Raw genomic sequence first — 14,606 nt, 5'->3', positions numbered from 1 at the left:
CCTTACAAACGAGCCAGTGGGGCCCGTTCAGCTCCGGGCTCATCGCCTGCGGCTCACGGCTTGCGATCGTGCCGAATCCGTGCGATAACTCGGAAAACACCCGGCCACACTGTGCCGGAAATGACGCACTCTGGGAAGCCGCTATGCAAAGCGAGGTCCCAAGATCCCCTGCGGCCGGACACTTCCCGCCCCCCAAAGAAAAGAGCGCCAATCAGACGGCCGGAGACCGTGGACTCGCGGAGCAGACTGCCACAATCGCCATAACAAGACCGATTGCGGGCGTTTTTGTTTTCTCTCTTTGACCAGCCAGGCTGCGCCCCACCCGAAGGCAGGGAAGCACAAAAATTGCATGGAACGCATTCATGCTCCTCTCCACGGAAATCTTTAGTAAAAGGCGAAAGAGTTGTACGAGATGAAGAGAAACCAGAGTGCGTGGCTGCACAGCTGCAGGAGCCCAGGCCACCTTCAAAGCCTCTGCCCTGCCGGTCGTGGTTGGCAATACACCTGGCCTTACAAACGAGCCAGTGGGGCCCGTTCAGCTCCGGGCTCATCGCCTGCGGCTCACGGCTTGCGAGCGTGCCGAATCCGTGCGATAACTCGGAAAACACCCGGCCACACTGTGCCGGAAATGACGCACTCTGGGAAGCCGCTATGCAAAGCGAGGTCCCAAGATCCCCTGCGGCCGGACACTTCCCGCCCCCCAAAGAAAAGAGCGCCAATCAGACGGCCGGAGACCGTGGACTCGCGGAGCAGACTGCCACAATCGTCATAACAAGACCGATTGCGGGCGTTTTTGTTTTCTCTCTTTGACCAGCCAGGCTGCGCCCCACCCGAAGGCAGGGAAGCACAAAAATTGCATGGAACGCATTCATGCCCCTCTCCACGGAAATCTTTAGTAAAAGGCGAAAGATTTGTACGAGATGAAGAGAAACCAGAGTGCGTGGCTGCACAGCTGCAGGAGCCCAGGCCGCCTTCAAAGCCTCTGCGCTGCCGGTCGTGGTTGGCAATGCACCTGGCCTTACAAACTAGCCAGTGGGGCCCGTTCAGCTCCGGGCTCATCGCCTGCGGCTCACGGCTTGCGAGCGTGACCAATCCGTGCGATAACTCGGAAAACACCCGGCCACACTGTGCCGGAAACGACGCACTCTGGGAAGCCGCTATGCAAAGCGAGGTCCCAAGATCCCCTGCGGCTGGACACTTCCCAACCCCCAAAGAAAAGAGCGCCAATCAGACGGCCGGAGACCGAGGACTCGCGGAGCAGACTGCCACAATCGCCATAACAAGACCGATTGCGAGCGTTTTTGTTTTCTCTCTTTGACCAGCCAGGCTGCGCCCCACCCGAAGGCAGGGAAGCACAAAAATTGCATGGAACTCGTTCATGCTCCTCTCCACGGAAATCTTTAGTAAAAGGCGAAAGATTTGTACGAGATGAAGAGAAACCAGAGTGCGTGGCTACACAGCTGCAGGAGCCCAGGCCACCTTCAAAGCCTCTGCCCTGCCGGTCGTGGTTGGCAATACACCTGGCCTTACAAACGAGCCAGTGGGGCCCGTTCAGCTCCGGGCTCATCGCCTGCGGCTCACGGCTTGCGATCGTGCCGAATCCGTGCGATAACTCGGAAAACACCCGGCCACACTGTGCCGGAAATGACGCACTCTGGGAAGCCGCTATGCAAAGCGAGGTCCCAAGATCCCCTGCGGCCGGACACTTCCCGCCCCCCAAAGAAAAGAGCGCCAATCAGACGGCCGGAGACCGTGGACTCGCGGAGCAGACTGCCACAATCGCCATAACAAGACCGATTGCGGGCGTTTTTGTTTTCTCTCTTTGACCAGCCAGGCTGCGCCCCACCCGAAGGCAGGGAAGCACAAAAATTGCATGGAACGCATTCATGCTCCTCTCCACGGAAATCTTTAGTAAAAGGCGAAAGATTTGTACGAGATGAAGAGAAACCAGAGTGTGTGGCTGCACAGCTGCAGGAGCCCAGGCCGCCTTCAAAGCCTCTGCGCTGCCGGTCGTGGTTGGCAATGCACCTGGCCTTACAAACTAGCCAGTGGGGCCCGTTCAGCTCCGGGCTCATCGCCTGCGGCTCACGGCTTGCGAGCGTGACCATTCCAATAACTCGGAAAACACCCGGCCACACTGTGCCGGAAACGACGCACTCTGGGAAGCCGCTATGCAAAGCGAGGTCCCAAGATCCCCTGCGGCCGGACACTTCCCAACCCCCAAAGAAAAGAGCGCCAATCAGACGGCCGGAGACCGAGGACTCGCGGAGCAGACTGCCACAATCGCCATAACAAGACCGATTGCGAGCGTTTTTGTTTTCTCTCTTTGACCAGCCAGGCTGCGCCCCACCCAAAGGCAGGGAAGCACAAAAATTGCATGGAACTCGTTCATGCTCCTCTCCACGGAAATCTTTAGTAAAAGGCGAAAGATTTGTACGAGATGAAGAGAAACCAGAGTGCGCGGCTGCACAGCTGCAGGAGCCCAGGCCGCCTTCAAAGCCTCTGCGCTGCCGGTCGTGGTTGGCAATGCACCTGGCCTTACAAACTAGCCAGTGGGGCCCGTTCAGCTCCGGGCTCATCGCCTGCGGCTCACGGCTTGCGAGCGTGACCAATCCGTGCGATAACTCGGAAAACACCCGGCCACACTGTGCCGGAAACGACGCACTCTGGGAAGCCGCTATGCAAAGCGAGGTCCCAAGATCCCCTGCGGCCGGACACTTCCCAACCCCCAAAGAAAAGAGCGCCAATCAGACGGCCGGAGACCGAGGACTCGCGGAGCAGACTGCCACAATCGCCATAACAAGACCGATTGCGAGCGTTTTTGTTTTCTCTTTTTGACCAGCCAGGCTGCGCCCCACCCGAAGGCAGGGAAGCACAAAAATTGCATGGAACTCATTCATGCTCCTCTCCACGGAAATCTTTAGTAAAAGGCGAAAGATTTGTACGAGATGAAGAGAAACCAGAGTGCGTGGCTGCACAGCTACAGGAGCCCAGGCCGCCTTCAAAGCCTCTGCGCTGCCGGTCGTGGTTGGCAATGCACCTGGCCTTACAAACTAGCCAGTGGGGCCCGTTCAGCTCCAGGCTCATCGCCTGCGGCTCACGGCTTGCGAGCGTGACCAATCCGTGCGATAACTCGGAAAACACCCGGCCACACTGTGCCGGAAATGACGCACTCTGGGAAGCCGCTATGCAAAGTGAGGTCCCAAGATCCCCTGCGGCCGGACACTTCCCGCCCCCCAAAGAAAAGAGCGCCAATCAGACGGCCGGAGACCGTGGACTCGCGGAGCAGACTGCCACAATCGCCATAACAAGACCGATTGCGAGCGTTTTTGTTTTCTCTCTTTGACCAGCCAGGCTGCGCCCCACCCGAAGGCAGGGAAGCACAAAAATTGCATGGAACTCATTCATGCTCCTCTCCACGGAAATCTTTAGTAAAAGGCGAAAGATTTGTACGAGATGAAGAGAAACCAGAGTGCGTGGCTGCACAGCTGCAGGAGCCCAGGCCGCCTTCAAAGCCTCTGCGCTGCCGGTCGTGGTTGGCAATGCACCTGGCCTTACAAACTAGCCAGTGGGGCCCGTTCAGCTCCGGGCTCATCGCCTGCGGCTCACGGCTTGCGAGCGTGACCAATCCGTGCGATAACTCGGAAAACACCCGGCCACACTGTGCCGGAAACGACGCACTCTGGGAAGCCGCTATGCAAAGCGAGGTCCCAAGATCCCCTGCGGCCGGACACTTCCCGCCCCCCAAAGAAAAGAGCGCCAATCAGACGGCCGGAGACCGTGGACTCGCGGAGCAGACTGCCACAATCGCCATAACAAGACCGATTGCGGGCGTTTTTGTTTTCTCTCTTTGACCAGCCAGGCTGCGCCCCACCCGAAGGCAGGGAAGCACAAAAATTGCATGGAACTCCTTCATGCTCCTCTCCACGGAAATCTTTAGTAAAAGGCGAAAGATTTGTACAACATGAAAAGAAACCAGAGTGCGTGGCTGCACAGCTACAGGAGCCCAGGCCGCCTTCAAAGCCTCTGCGCTGCCGGTCGTGGTTGGCAATGCACCTGGCCTTACAAACTAGCCAGTGGGGCCCGTTCAGCTCCGGGCTCATCGCCTGCGGCTCACGGCTTGCGAGCGTGACCAATCCGTGCGATAACTCGGAAAACACCCGGCCACACTGTGCCGGAAACGACGCACTCTGGGAAGCCGCTATGCAGGCAAGGTCCCAAGATCCCCTGCGGCCGGACACTTCCCGCCCCCCAAAGAAAAGAACGCCAATCAGACGGCCGGACCCAACAACCTTGGCGTTATTAGCACCACGCTCTAACCAACTGAGCTAACTGGCCTCGCAACAGTGCCCCTCTCAGTGCTGCAAAAAATCGAACTCAGGGAATTTCTTTTGTCCTCTTTTGAATAGAAAGCCGTGTAATTCAGTGTACGGGCTTTCTTGTGCACTTTCATGGTTCTTGTAACCAAAATCCTACACTGGCCTGAAATGCCCCCCATTTCACAGCATTTTTCAGCTGATTTAAAATGTACCTAAAGGAGAAGCATTTTTGAAGACCATCAATTACCAAGAGCTTTTGTCAAAGGTTTTGGTGGTCATTTTTAATGACCACAGAGCGCTGTGACCTCGGTTTTACATCTCATCCAAAAGACAGCGCCCTCTTACAACACAGCATCTCCGTCACTATACTGGGGCATTGGGACCCGCACAGACCTCAGGGTGAGCGCCCCCCCGCCGGCACCATTAACACCGCTTCCAGCTGGAAGCTTTGTTTTTCCCTGTAGCTCACCCTCATCCGGGTACTGACCTAGCTCACACCCGCTTAGCTTCAGTGGGTTTTCAGTTGCGAGTTGCAAAAGCCACTGCATTGGCTGGGAATCAAAACCAAGCCTCCCGCGTGGCAGGCGAGAATTCTAACACTGAACCACCAATGCTCAATGCCTGTACCTTCAAAAAAGACGGAGGACATTCACACCTGGCTTAACCAGTACTGCACCGTCCACCATGGAACTGAGGTTAGATATGTTGACGGTATAAAAGCAGGAGCAAGGAAATTCGAGGTTCGCTTGCTACCGGACAATGTAAATGGAGGCTTAAGGCACCTGCCCTCTACAATCTGGCTGGGCGCCTGCAATGGCTATGTTTTTTATGTGGGACAACCAAAGGTGTGTCGGCGCTGTGGGACACCTGGCATCGCCCTGCACTGTGAAATGCTGCAAGACCTGTGGCAAACAGGGACATTTAGCCTCTGACTGTTCAATGCTGCCAAAGTGCAATTTACTTGGCTTGGAAGGACACGTTTTTATAAACTGCCCTCATGCCTACGCCAATAAACTCAAAATGAGAAAGGATGAGGCAGTGCTTGTTTCAGCCAAACCGGCCCGAAAAGCCAAAGCAAACAACAAGTCAAACAAAGAACCCTTGTTTGATAAAGTCTCAGCCTCCAGCCAGGATCTGCCCTGCTGTGGTTCCGGGGCCGGTGGAAGAGAAATCCACTACGCCCCCACAACAGACTGCACCAGACAAGCACGAGGGTTTGAAAACCCCCGAGAACAGCGAGGACCCCTCCCCCACTCCTGCTCCTCAGAACGAGGGCCAGTGTGGGGCCCCCCGGTGGAGCGGGTCCAGCGAGGATACCCAGGATTCAGCGGAGCTGCTTTTCTCAGACTCTGCAAGTGCTACAGATGCCCTCCTCTCCTCCATCCAGTCCATCACAGAGGATCTGCAGCAAATGGTTGGTGAGGGGGAAGAGGAGACTGGTGCATCGGCTGCACCCCTTTCCCCTCAGTGCTCCCAGGAGCTGGACTTGAGGAAAAGGAAAAATGACTCTGTTTTCTCCCCGAGCGAGGAGGAAGGAGAGCATGGCGATGGGAACAGCTGGAACCCCTCCACCCCTCCCTCTACCCCCTTCCTTGAAATGGACTCCGTGAATGCTTTTACTGCTGCCACCCTGATGAAGGCTCATTCAGAGGATGGCTGGCAGGAAATTGGTAAGAAGAAAAAGAAAAAGAAGAAGGGACCAGGTGAGACAGAAGAGAAATGTGTTTTGTAAAGACTGGTTCCACTTTCTTATGTAATATGGCTCTAAACATAATATCTCTTAACACCAGAGGTATCAATGACAGAGTTAAATGCCAGTCTGTCTTTGATTACCTCCAGCAGAGAGAGGGAGATGTGTTGATGTTGCAGGAGTGTGCTTTAGCCTATCAAGAGAGGTATAAAAGCTTTGAAGAAAGGTGGGATAAAGGGCTTTCTGTTTGGTCAGGGGACAATAACAACAGAGCCTCTGGCGTGGCCATTCTTTTCAAAGGATGGGCATTCAAATTGAAAAGTATTCAGAGGGTCATAGATGGCAGGTTGCTGTGTGTGGATGTGGAATGGGGGACCATTAACCTGCGGATATTCAATGTGTATTGCCCTACTGACGTGGGAGGAAGGGTGGAGCTACTCAAGGCACTCTCTCACCTATTGTTATGTAGCACAGACGTGATAGTGGGAGGGGATTTTAATTGTATCTTAGAGCACACAGACAGGCAGTCTAGCTCTCTGATAAAATTGGATTCCAGGTCACTGGCCCTGCAAAACTTAGTTCAAGACTTTAAACTCTCAGACACATATAGATGTATATATCCCACAACAGCAGGATATACATGGTCAGGGAGGAATAGCAGCTCCAGAATTGACTATTGCTTTGTCTCAGAGAGAGTGAAAGTTGTTGGGGTCACTCTTCAGCCTGTCTTCTTCTCAGATCATCAGGCTTTAGGTCGTAGAGTGGAACTCCAGGGCTTTGGCCCAGGCATCTGGAAACTCAACACAAAGCTGCTAGAGAACGAGGGGGTAGTATCCTGCTACAAGGAGAAACTATCACAGTGGCTGTCCTTGCAGTGTCTGTACGGGTCAGTAGGAGAGTGGTGGGAGGAGGTGAAGGTGAGGACAAAGGCCTTTTTCATGGCTGAGGGAAGGAAGGCTGCTGCCAGACGGAGAGGAGTGCTAGCCAGGAAACAGAGGCAGCTGCAGCGTCTCTACACGATGATGCACAGTGGCTTCGATGTGCTCGAGGATATCACCCTTTTAAAAAAGGACATCCGGAGCATAGCCGAAGAAAGTAGTCGAGTGCAGTTCTTGGAAGAAAATGAGAAGTGTTCTCGCCTCTTTTTCAGGAAAGTGGAAGGCTCCAAGTCTGTCATGGAAAGTGTAGTTGATGAGGAGGGACGAGAGAGAACAGAGCCGAGTGCTATCCTCTCCTGCACCGAGGCCTTCTACTCAAGACTGTACAGCTCTACAGAGGTAAAGGATGAAGAAATTCATTTTTTTACCTCAAAGCTAGAAAACGTTTTGAGTGAAGAAGATAGGGAAGTACTTGAGAGGGATTTGACAGTAGAAGAGCTGAGACAGGCTATGGAGAGCTTACAGAAGGGGAAAACTCCGGGTGCTGACGGGCTCCCTAAAGAATTTTATTGCACCTTTTGGGATCTGCTTCAGGATCCGCTGCTGCTCCTATTCGAGGAAAGCTATAAGACAGAATTGCTGCCTGACTCCTTAAGAGAAGGCACTATCTCTCTCTTGTTTAAGAAAGGAGCAAAGAATGACATAAAGAACTGGAGACCCCTCAGCCTGTTAGGCGTGGACACTAAGATCCTGTCCAAAGCCCTTTTCCTGCGCCTACAAAATGTAGTGGCCTCACTGGTAGGGAAAGAACAGACTTGTGGGATAGCAGGATGCCTGATGAGCGACAACCTGGCCTTGTTGAGGGATGTCTGTCTGTACTCAGAGGATCGCTCCCTCCCTCTGTGCATTTCAGGTGTAGACCTAGAAAAGGCCTTTGACCGCCTAAACCGGCAGTACTTAACTTCGGTACTTGAGCACATGAAGTTTGGCCCCATCATGAGAAAGTGGATTAACCTGCTGTACACAGGTAGCAACAGCAGAGTAATGGTTAATGGCAATAGATCACGCCCCTTTGAAGTCTGTTGTGAGGCAGGGCTGGCCATTATCCCCCTTGTTATTCGTTTTGGCTATGGAGCCCTTAGCCTGTGCCTTGCGCCAGGATCAGGCCATTAATGGGATACCAGTACCTGGAAGTGGGGGAGGAGAGGTAAAGACATCTCTATACATGGATGACGTCACCCTGCTCCTCTCTGACAATGCCTCAATTAGTAGAGCTCTGCAGTGCTGTGATCGGTTCTCTTTGGCTTCCTCTGCAAAAATTAACAAATCAAAGAGCGAGATTTTTTATCAGAACTGGAGGGAGCCAAAAGAAGGACATGATCTCAGGCTGCAAGAGAAGAGAATTAAGGTCCTGGGGGTGTATTTTGGAGAAGAGATGGGAACAGTAAATTGGCAGAACAAATTGCCAATCTTAAACAAAAAACTGATGCAATGGAAGAACCGAGACCTCACCATGACAGGGAAGGTGCTGGTCATCAAAGCCAAGCTCTTGCCTGTCTTGAATTTTCTGGCTTCTACCTTCCCAATCCCACACCGTGTTGCGGCGGTGCTGAGGAGATTGATGTTTCAATTTCTATGGGGTGGGAAGCAGGAAAGACTCAGAAGGGAAATAATGTACAGGCCGCTACCCTCAGGGGGGAAGTCTGTCCCAGATATTGCTACGAAGCTGCTGTGCATTTTCCTGGCCTCTGTGCTGAGAGGCTTTGCAACAGCACCTGCAGCGCGTACCTGGACTTATTTTTCCAGGCTCTGGGTAGGTAGGGAGGTGTTCAGAGTGTGGGGTGTCAGACCCAAGCTGGATGTCCCACTCTCTGACACATGCCCTGCAATTTATGGGACAGTTAAAAGTTTTCTAAGATCTCACACAATTGGCCATATTCCCCTCCGAGATGTCAGCGTCCAAAAACTGGAAGATTTCTTTGCACCCCAGAACAATAGGCAGACCCCTGTGGGCATTTTAACATCAGCCCAAACAAGGAAGGTGTGGAAACACACATCCTCTAAGTTTCTGTGCAACATTCACAGAGATTTAGCCTGGAGTGTCGTCCACCAGTGCTTACCGGTACGAACTTCCTTGTACCGTATGGTCCTCACACCCAGCCCTCGCTGCGTTAGGGTGGGCTGCAGCGAGGAGGAGACTGTGACCCATCTCCTGTGGTCTTGCTTTTTTGCTAAGGCCTTCTGGGCACAGTTTGAAGATTGGTTGCAGGCTCTCTCGCCCCAATTTACCCTGACCGCTGCTTTCGTCATATACGGCATCTCTTTGACACGGCCCAGATCCTGTCAAACACGTCAGGAGGAAGTTTGACAGGATCTGGGCCGTGGTGAACAGTGGGAAAGACGCCCTGTGGAGAGTGAGGAACATGGGGCTGTTCAAAGGCATCAAGATCCCAGTCAAGGCTGCAGGTAGCCTGGCCCTGTTCATCACCCGAGAGAACTATTACCTCAGAGATCTGTGGAGAGAAGGGAGGGAGGAAGCAGAAAATCTGTGGGAAATAGAGGGCATAGGTCAATATCTCAAGAAACTGTGAAAAACACTATCATGTTTAAGTAAAGAATGTGATTTGCTTCAGAAAAAAGAAATTGTTGCTATGTAACTCGTACCGTGTCAAAATGTAATAAGATGTGATCATATATACTGTTTTAAGTATGTATATTAATGTAAAGCATTTGTGATGCCCTGTATTTTATTGTGAAAAGGAAATAAAAGTTCTTAAAAATCGAAATCGCTGGAGGAAACAGTCCATCTGGCCATGAAACTCATTTGAACGTCTAGCTACAGCAACTAACAATATCATGATTTATTCAGGATGTGTGGAATCAGCACGTCCCGGAGACAGCTTCCGAAATCGTGAGCATTCTCTGGTGGTGTCCTGCAGGGCACCTGTGGGCGTGCATTGGTGGTATAGTGTTGAGCATAGCTGCCTTCCAAGCAGTTGACCTGGGTTCGATTCCTGGCCAACGCAGTGGCAATTGGTTTCAAATGCTGTCATGAGCCTTGGATTATGACTAGCAAAGCGAAGCCTTTTGAAAGAGCTAAAGCACTGCAAAACGGAATTGAAGGAGAATCTTACAGGGGATTCTGAGCGGTGTCTGCATACACGCAGTCCGATACGGGTGCTGAAAGCTTGAGCTACTCTCAATGTCAAGCTGCCTTTCCCCGGAGTAAATCTGTTACATTGAAGGAATGCTTCTCGCAGGTTCAAAAGGGACCCTTGTTAATTGGAGAAATCAATGATTTCTAATGAATTCTGTATGTGTTAAAAGACAGCTATACACAGAAAACATGCAGGACACTGCCCATGATGTTTCCCGAGCCGAAACACAGTGCGTTTTTCCAAGCCATCTGACAAAGCTCGCCCACTGAAAACTGCAGCAGATCGTGTAAAGACCTTCAACTTTGTAACTACTGCACGCACAGGAAGCACAATAAATTCCTCTTTTCAAACTGTCAAAGGTTTGCTTTGCAAACGCTGCAGGACATCGCACAATCTCTTTTGAACGGGGACAAACGATTTCTTATGGGGCGCAGTAAGTACAGACGTTTAAAAAGCTCCACTCATGCCGACGATGCAGCATGAAGAAGCGCAACCTAACGTTTGACAGACAAAAGCCGGGCGCCGCTACGAGCAATATGAAATCAAACTGACAGCACACGGCGTTTCGCGCTGACTCAAAAGTGATCTCGACAGACGCTGTTCTCTGCATAACGCTGAAAGAGATAAAGAGCGTTTCTGTTGAGACGTAACAAGCTCGTTTCTTTCTACCATGATGTCACCATGACAAAATCTGTCTTTAAACACCTTGCTCAGTCTCTGACGAGACTGTCAAAAATTGCTTTCGCCGATTGTATTGCAAACCAGCGGAAGCGGGGTATTGGGAAAAGTTTTCAACTAGCAACAATCGTGCGTGCTAATTAGAACAGCAACGCTGAGCTCTCAGCACCGTACTGAGCCCAGGTGTTATTCTAAAGCTGTCAGGTGCAGTTCATTTATATGAAGGAAATCTCTTACTGGGTACGATTACAATGCAGTAAGTAGCACAGGCTACTTGGGGAATAGCCCGATGTGTTTTAAAACGACCCGAGCCAGGTAGGAGTCGAACCTACAATCTCCTAATCCGTAGTCAGATGCATTATGCATTGCGCCACTGTCCCTGGTGTGACACTACAGGACTGTAACCCAGTGATCTCAGCCCTGCAACTAGTAAAATATTACCCCCGGTCCATTCTTTTCCAAAAGTGAGAAACACCTGTTTTCTACATTTTGTCTGTTTTAAAACCATATCTCTTTAAACCAAACCAAGAGTTTGTCTTTTGCACTGATATTCTGATTCATTTCGATTTCAAAGAAAAAAAAGCATTACCTTCCAAAGCATCATAAAATTGTCCCTTCTTCCAGACTCTACTTCTCTCTTGTAGTAGTACAGTAGACCTTTCCAGGTGAGCAGATCACAGAGTCCGAAATGAGCTTCCTCCATCAAGCAAAGTACCTGAACATGACTCTGTCTTCATAAAAGCGCCCCTGTAATAAAGAAATTAAATCCGAAATCAAGAGGGCAGTTGCCTACTGAAGTTCAAGAAGTCATCAATTTTAACCTAGCAACACATTAAAGGCTGCATCTATACAAGTACGATTCTAGAAATGCTCACCAGATTACGTTTTAAGAAGGAACTGCGCCTCAGGTTCCGCCGAGATCTTAACTCGGATGGCAGGATTCAGAGTCCGGAGTGCGGACTGATGGCGCACGGAGGGTCCACATACTGTGGATCCCTCAGTGATCTTCCGCGTATTCAAACCGCCAGCATGTGACTCCCCTGTCCCCGTGACCTCATTGCTCTGCTCTCTCCTCTGTGCAGCCGAGCCCGACTCATGGTAAAGTGGAAAAAAATATGCCCTCAACGTGAGATTTACTCTGGACGAGGATAGATGTTACCTTTTTATCGTTGAATAGGATGTATGTGATGTGGCGACTAGGTTCAATTTTGTATCCTCTTTAAAAGATTAAGGACTGGGGTGAGCGTGATTTACCACCCTTTCAGCTAAGGACCCGACATGCGCACCGTTTAAGCTGCATAGACTCGGTCGATTAACTCTTCTCCATTAGCAGGGTTAAGGTTAAAGAAAAAAAACATTGCTGACTTCTTTTTTTTTTGCCAGCCGCTAGCGCTGATTAGCAAGGTTTGTATTTCATGTTTTGCAAGTTGCATCCATTTTAAGAAAAACAAGTCGCGTTAAAGACAGGAAATGAATACTTGCATTTAATTAAGTCTAGCCGTAGGCGGTTGTCCATAATGACCAGTACTGTTCGAGAAGACAGAACAAAGAAGGCACCGCTGGGATTCGGACCCAGGATCTCCTGTTTACTAGACAGGCGCTTTAACCAACTAAGCCACGGCGCCCCAGGAGTGTTGTCCTTTTGCAGCCACTTGGACACACCTTTAGAAAAACATTTTGTTAACAGGCATTCTGCCTCAGCCTAAACACCTATAGCTTGCAAAGTGCATGCTATTAGACAGGCACCTCTGCAAGACCTTAAGAGTCTCTTAAACTAGTGATAGTAAGGTGTTCCCAACGGGTGATGTTCGGCTTTCAAATCATCTCTCCGTGGAAGCGCCGAGATGCAGCTGTTTAAGGCTTAGAAGCAGCTGACTGTTTCACTACCTAGCTGATCACTGTCAGTCAGGGAGCTCAGAGGTGAAAAGCCTGTCTGAGAGACAATTCGCCGTCGATCAGTTCAATATGTTCCGTACCAGCTCGGCGCACCTGAGATCATCTTGGTAGCCGTGTAGCTCATATAGGTGAGAGCGTGTGTGTGTACCACCGTGATTGGATGCCGGCCCTTCTCAGGTCACAGTAAACCTTCTGCTCAAAAAAAGTGAGGTTTTATTTAATCTCTGACCAAGGGAAACGTTTCATTTTTTCAAAGAAATGTTTGTTAAAAAATAAAGTCATAGTTCAATGGGATTCAATCATAGACCGTGTGATATGGAAGTCAGGAACCTAACCCACAGCACCACCAGCTGAGTGCTGAAAAAGCACTACAGAAACATTATCGACAGACAATGTACAGCGTGTACTATTCTTGTGTTGCGGTACATGAATATAATTATATCGTTATTAATTTCTAATTTATAACTTTATTAACTTTATAAATTTATAAATTAACTTTATAAATTTATTAACGTTATTAATTAATTTCACGACGCACAGACAGGGCGCGGGGAGCCGCCGCCTGCAAACACAGCTCCAGGCAGGATTCCACTCCGCAGGAGCCGCAGAGCAGAGGAGATGGGGGCAGCTTAGCTCCTGTGCAGAGACCTGAGCTGCTGTTGCTGCAGACACTGTCTTTTCTGCACTCGGGGTAGGAGTGAATGTTGAGTTGCCCTTAGAAATGAAGCAGAGCACTTCAACGGCACGGGTGTGTGTGTGTGCGCCCTGGTGATTCTGGGAGACAGATTGAACCTGGGCTAAAAGAGAGGGGGCTTAGCCCTCTTCCATTTGCTACTTCAAAGTTGTACAACCCATTTGTATCTGCTAGGCGGCGCAGTCGTCGTGCACAAAGAACGCTTTGAAAAGCGTCAAAGGCAAGTCATTCCGAGTTGGTCGTTTGTGTTTTCCGTTCAGACGCGAAATGCTGAAATGATCTCTCGGCTCCTCGGTTGTCATTTCTGCTCCTTAAAGGAATCACAGCACCCGTCGGCTTCCAGCACGGTGGGTCGGGACACAATGCCGGGGGTCGGAGAGAGCGATGTCTTCCTCGTTAGTATAGGACCTGTCACCTGTCCCCACCTGTCACGCGGGAGACCGGGGTACATCAGGACGCGCATTGAAGTGAAAGCAGGATGCGCTGCGACATGCACTGTGCAGATCCCGCCACACTAAGGGGTGAGTGGGTCTGTTCGATCACAGCGCTAGGCGAATCCCCAATCCCCTTTTGTGCGTGGCGACAAAATAAGTCTGTTTCCGCCCGGTTTCGAACCGGGGACCTTTCGCGTGTGAGGCAAACGTGATAACCACTACACTACGGAAACGGTGGTAAGATATGCCCAGCGGCCCAGCGTTGAGCTTCGCCATTGCGATTCAGCTGCTTCCAGTGCCTTTATTGGAGTGCGCTGATGGACCGTGCTCTCTCTCCAGAGACCAGCACGCCTGTCATGGACGGAGCAGGAAAGGCGCTGCCACATTCTACAGCCCTCTCCACGCAATCGACGAAATCTGGCTACTGAAGTGGAGAAAATCGCCTCTCCAGAAAGTGCAAATATCATCTTGGAGAGTATAAATCCTATTGCCGAAGGTCAGCTCTGTCTACCAGAGTGACCCTCCCACCTCCTGCAGCGATGGTCAGCTCGTCTCACACGCGAGAAGTTTTGGCTGGAAACAAGCGCCCCCTCTTCTCGCACGTTTTGCACGTTCGAGAAGGATCTTCTTCACATTCGCCCATGCAGTTCCCAGTCTTGTGGACGAGGACAAGAAGAACACACAAGGGCTCATCCAGGAGTTGAACCCAGGACCTCCCACACCCTAAGCGAGACTCATACCCCTAAACCAATGAGCCACGGCAGCACTTTCCATTTTATTCTGTCAGCGAGCTTGAGGACGGGGGAGAGGCGTCATTCGCTCGTCCAGTCAGACCTTCATCAATAAGTCAAGAAAGCTG

The 14,606-nt window shown here is 51.0% G+C and overlaps 11 non-coding genes across 11 annotated transcripts; all 11 read right to left on the bottom strand.

Moving 5' to 3' along the window:
- Positions 1–315: 315 nt before the first annotated feature.
- Positions 316–432, bottom strand: LOC138233409 (U5 spliceosomal RNA). Its single transcript, XR_011187521.1, has one exon. It is a non-coding gene; the product is annotated as a U5 spliceosomal RNA (small nuclear RNA).
- A 391-nt stretch (positions 433–823) lies between these two features.
- Positions 824–940, bottom strand: LOC138233399 (U5 spliceosomal RNA). The gene has a single exon (XR_011187511.1). It is a non-coding gene; the product is annotated as a U5 spliceosomal RNA (small nuclear RNA).
- Positions 941–1,331: 391 nt separating this feature from the next.
- LOC138233386 (U5 spliceosomal RNA) lies at positions 1,332–1,448 on the bottom strand. Its single transcript, XR_011187498.1, has one exon. It is a non-coding gene; the product is annotated as a U5 spliceosomal RNA (small nuclear RNA).
- A 391-nt stretch (positions 1,449–1,839) lies between these two features.
- LOC138233390 (U5 spliceosomal RNA) lies at positions 1,840–1,956 on the bottom strand. The gene has a single exon (XR_011187502.1). It is a non-coding gene; the product is annotated as a U5 spliceosomal RNA (small nuclear RNA).
- Positions 1,957–2,343: 387 nt separating this feature from the next.
- LOC138233385 (U5 spliceosomal RNA) lies at positions 2,344–2,460 on the bottom strand. The gene has a single exon (XR_011187497.1). It is a non-coding gene; the product is annotated as a U5 spliceosomal RNA (small nuclear RNA).
- A 391-nt stretch (positions 2,461–2,851) lies between these two features.
- Positions 2,852–2,968, bottom strand: LOC138233384 (U5 spliceosomal RNA). Its single transcript, XR_011187496.1, has one exon. It is a non-coding gene; the product is annotated as a U5 spliceosomal RNA (small nuclear RNA).
- Positions 2,969–3,359: 391 nt separating this feature from the next.
- Positions 3,360–3,476, bottom strand: LOC138233382 (U5 spliceosomal RNA). Its single transcript, XR_011187494.1, has one exon. It is a non-coding gene; the product is annotated as a U5 spliceosomal RNA (small nuclear RNA).
- A 391-nt stretch (positions 3,477–3,867) lies between these two features.
- On the bottom strand, positions 3,868–3,984 carry LOC138233401 (U5 spliceosomal RNA). The gene has a single exon (XR_011187513.1). It is a non-coding gene; the product is annotated as a U5 spliceosomal RNA (small nuclear RNA).
- Positions 3,985–10,759: 6,775 nt separating this feature from the next.
- Positions 10,760–10,898, bottom strand: LOC138233381 (U4 spliceosomal RNA). The gene has a single exon (XR_011187493.1). It is a non-coding gene; the product is annotated as a U4 spliceosomal RNA (small nuclear RNA).
- Positions 10,899–12,274: 1,376 nt separating this feature from the next.
- trnat-agu (transfer RNA threonine (anticodon AGU)) lies at positions 12,275–12,348 on the bottom strand. The gene has a single exon. It is a non-coding gene; the product is annotated as a tRNA-Thr (tRNA).
- Positions 12,349–13,907: 1,559 nt separating this feature from the next.
- trnav-cac (transfer RNA valine (anticodon CAC)) lies at positions 13,908–13,980 on the bottom strand. Its single transcript has one exon. It is a non-coding gene; the product is annotated as a tRNA-Val (tRNA).
- Between the last annotated feature and the right edge of the window lie 626 nt (positions 13,981–14,606).

This window comes from Lepisosteus oculatus, unplaced genomic scaffold, assembly GCF_040954835.1.
Source record: "Lepisosteus oculatus isolate fLepOcu1 unplaced genomic scaffold, fLepOcu1.hap2 HAP2_SCAFFOLD_67, whole genome shotgun sequence".
NCBI lineage: Eukaryota > Metazoa > Chordata > Actinopteri > Semionotiformes > Lepisosteidae > Lepisosteus > Lepisosteus oculatus.
This window is presented reverse-complemented; position numbering and strand designations above follow the sequence as displayed.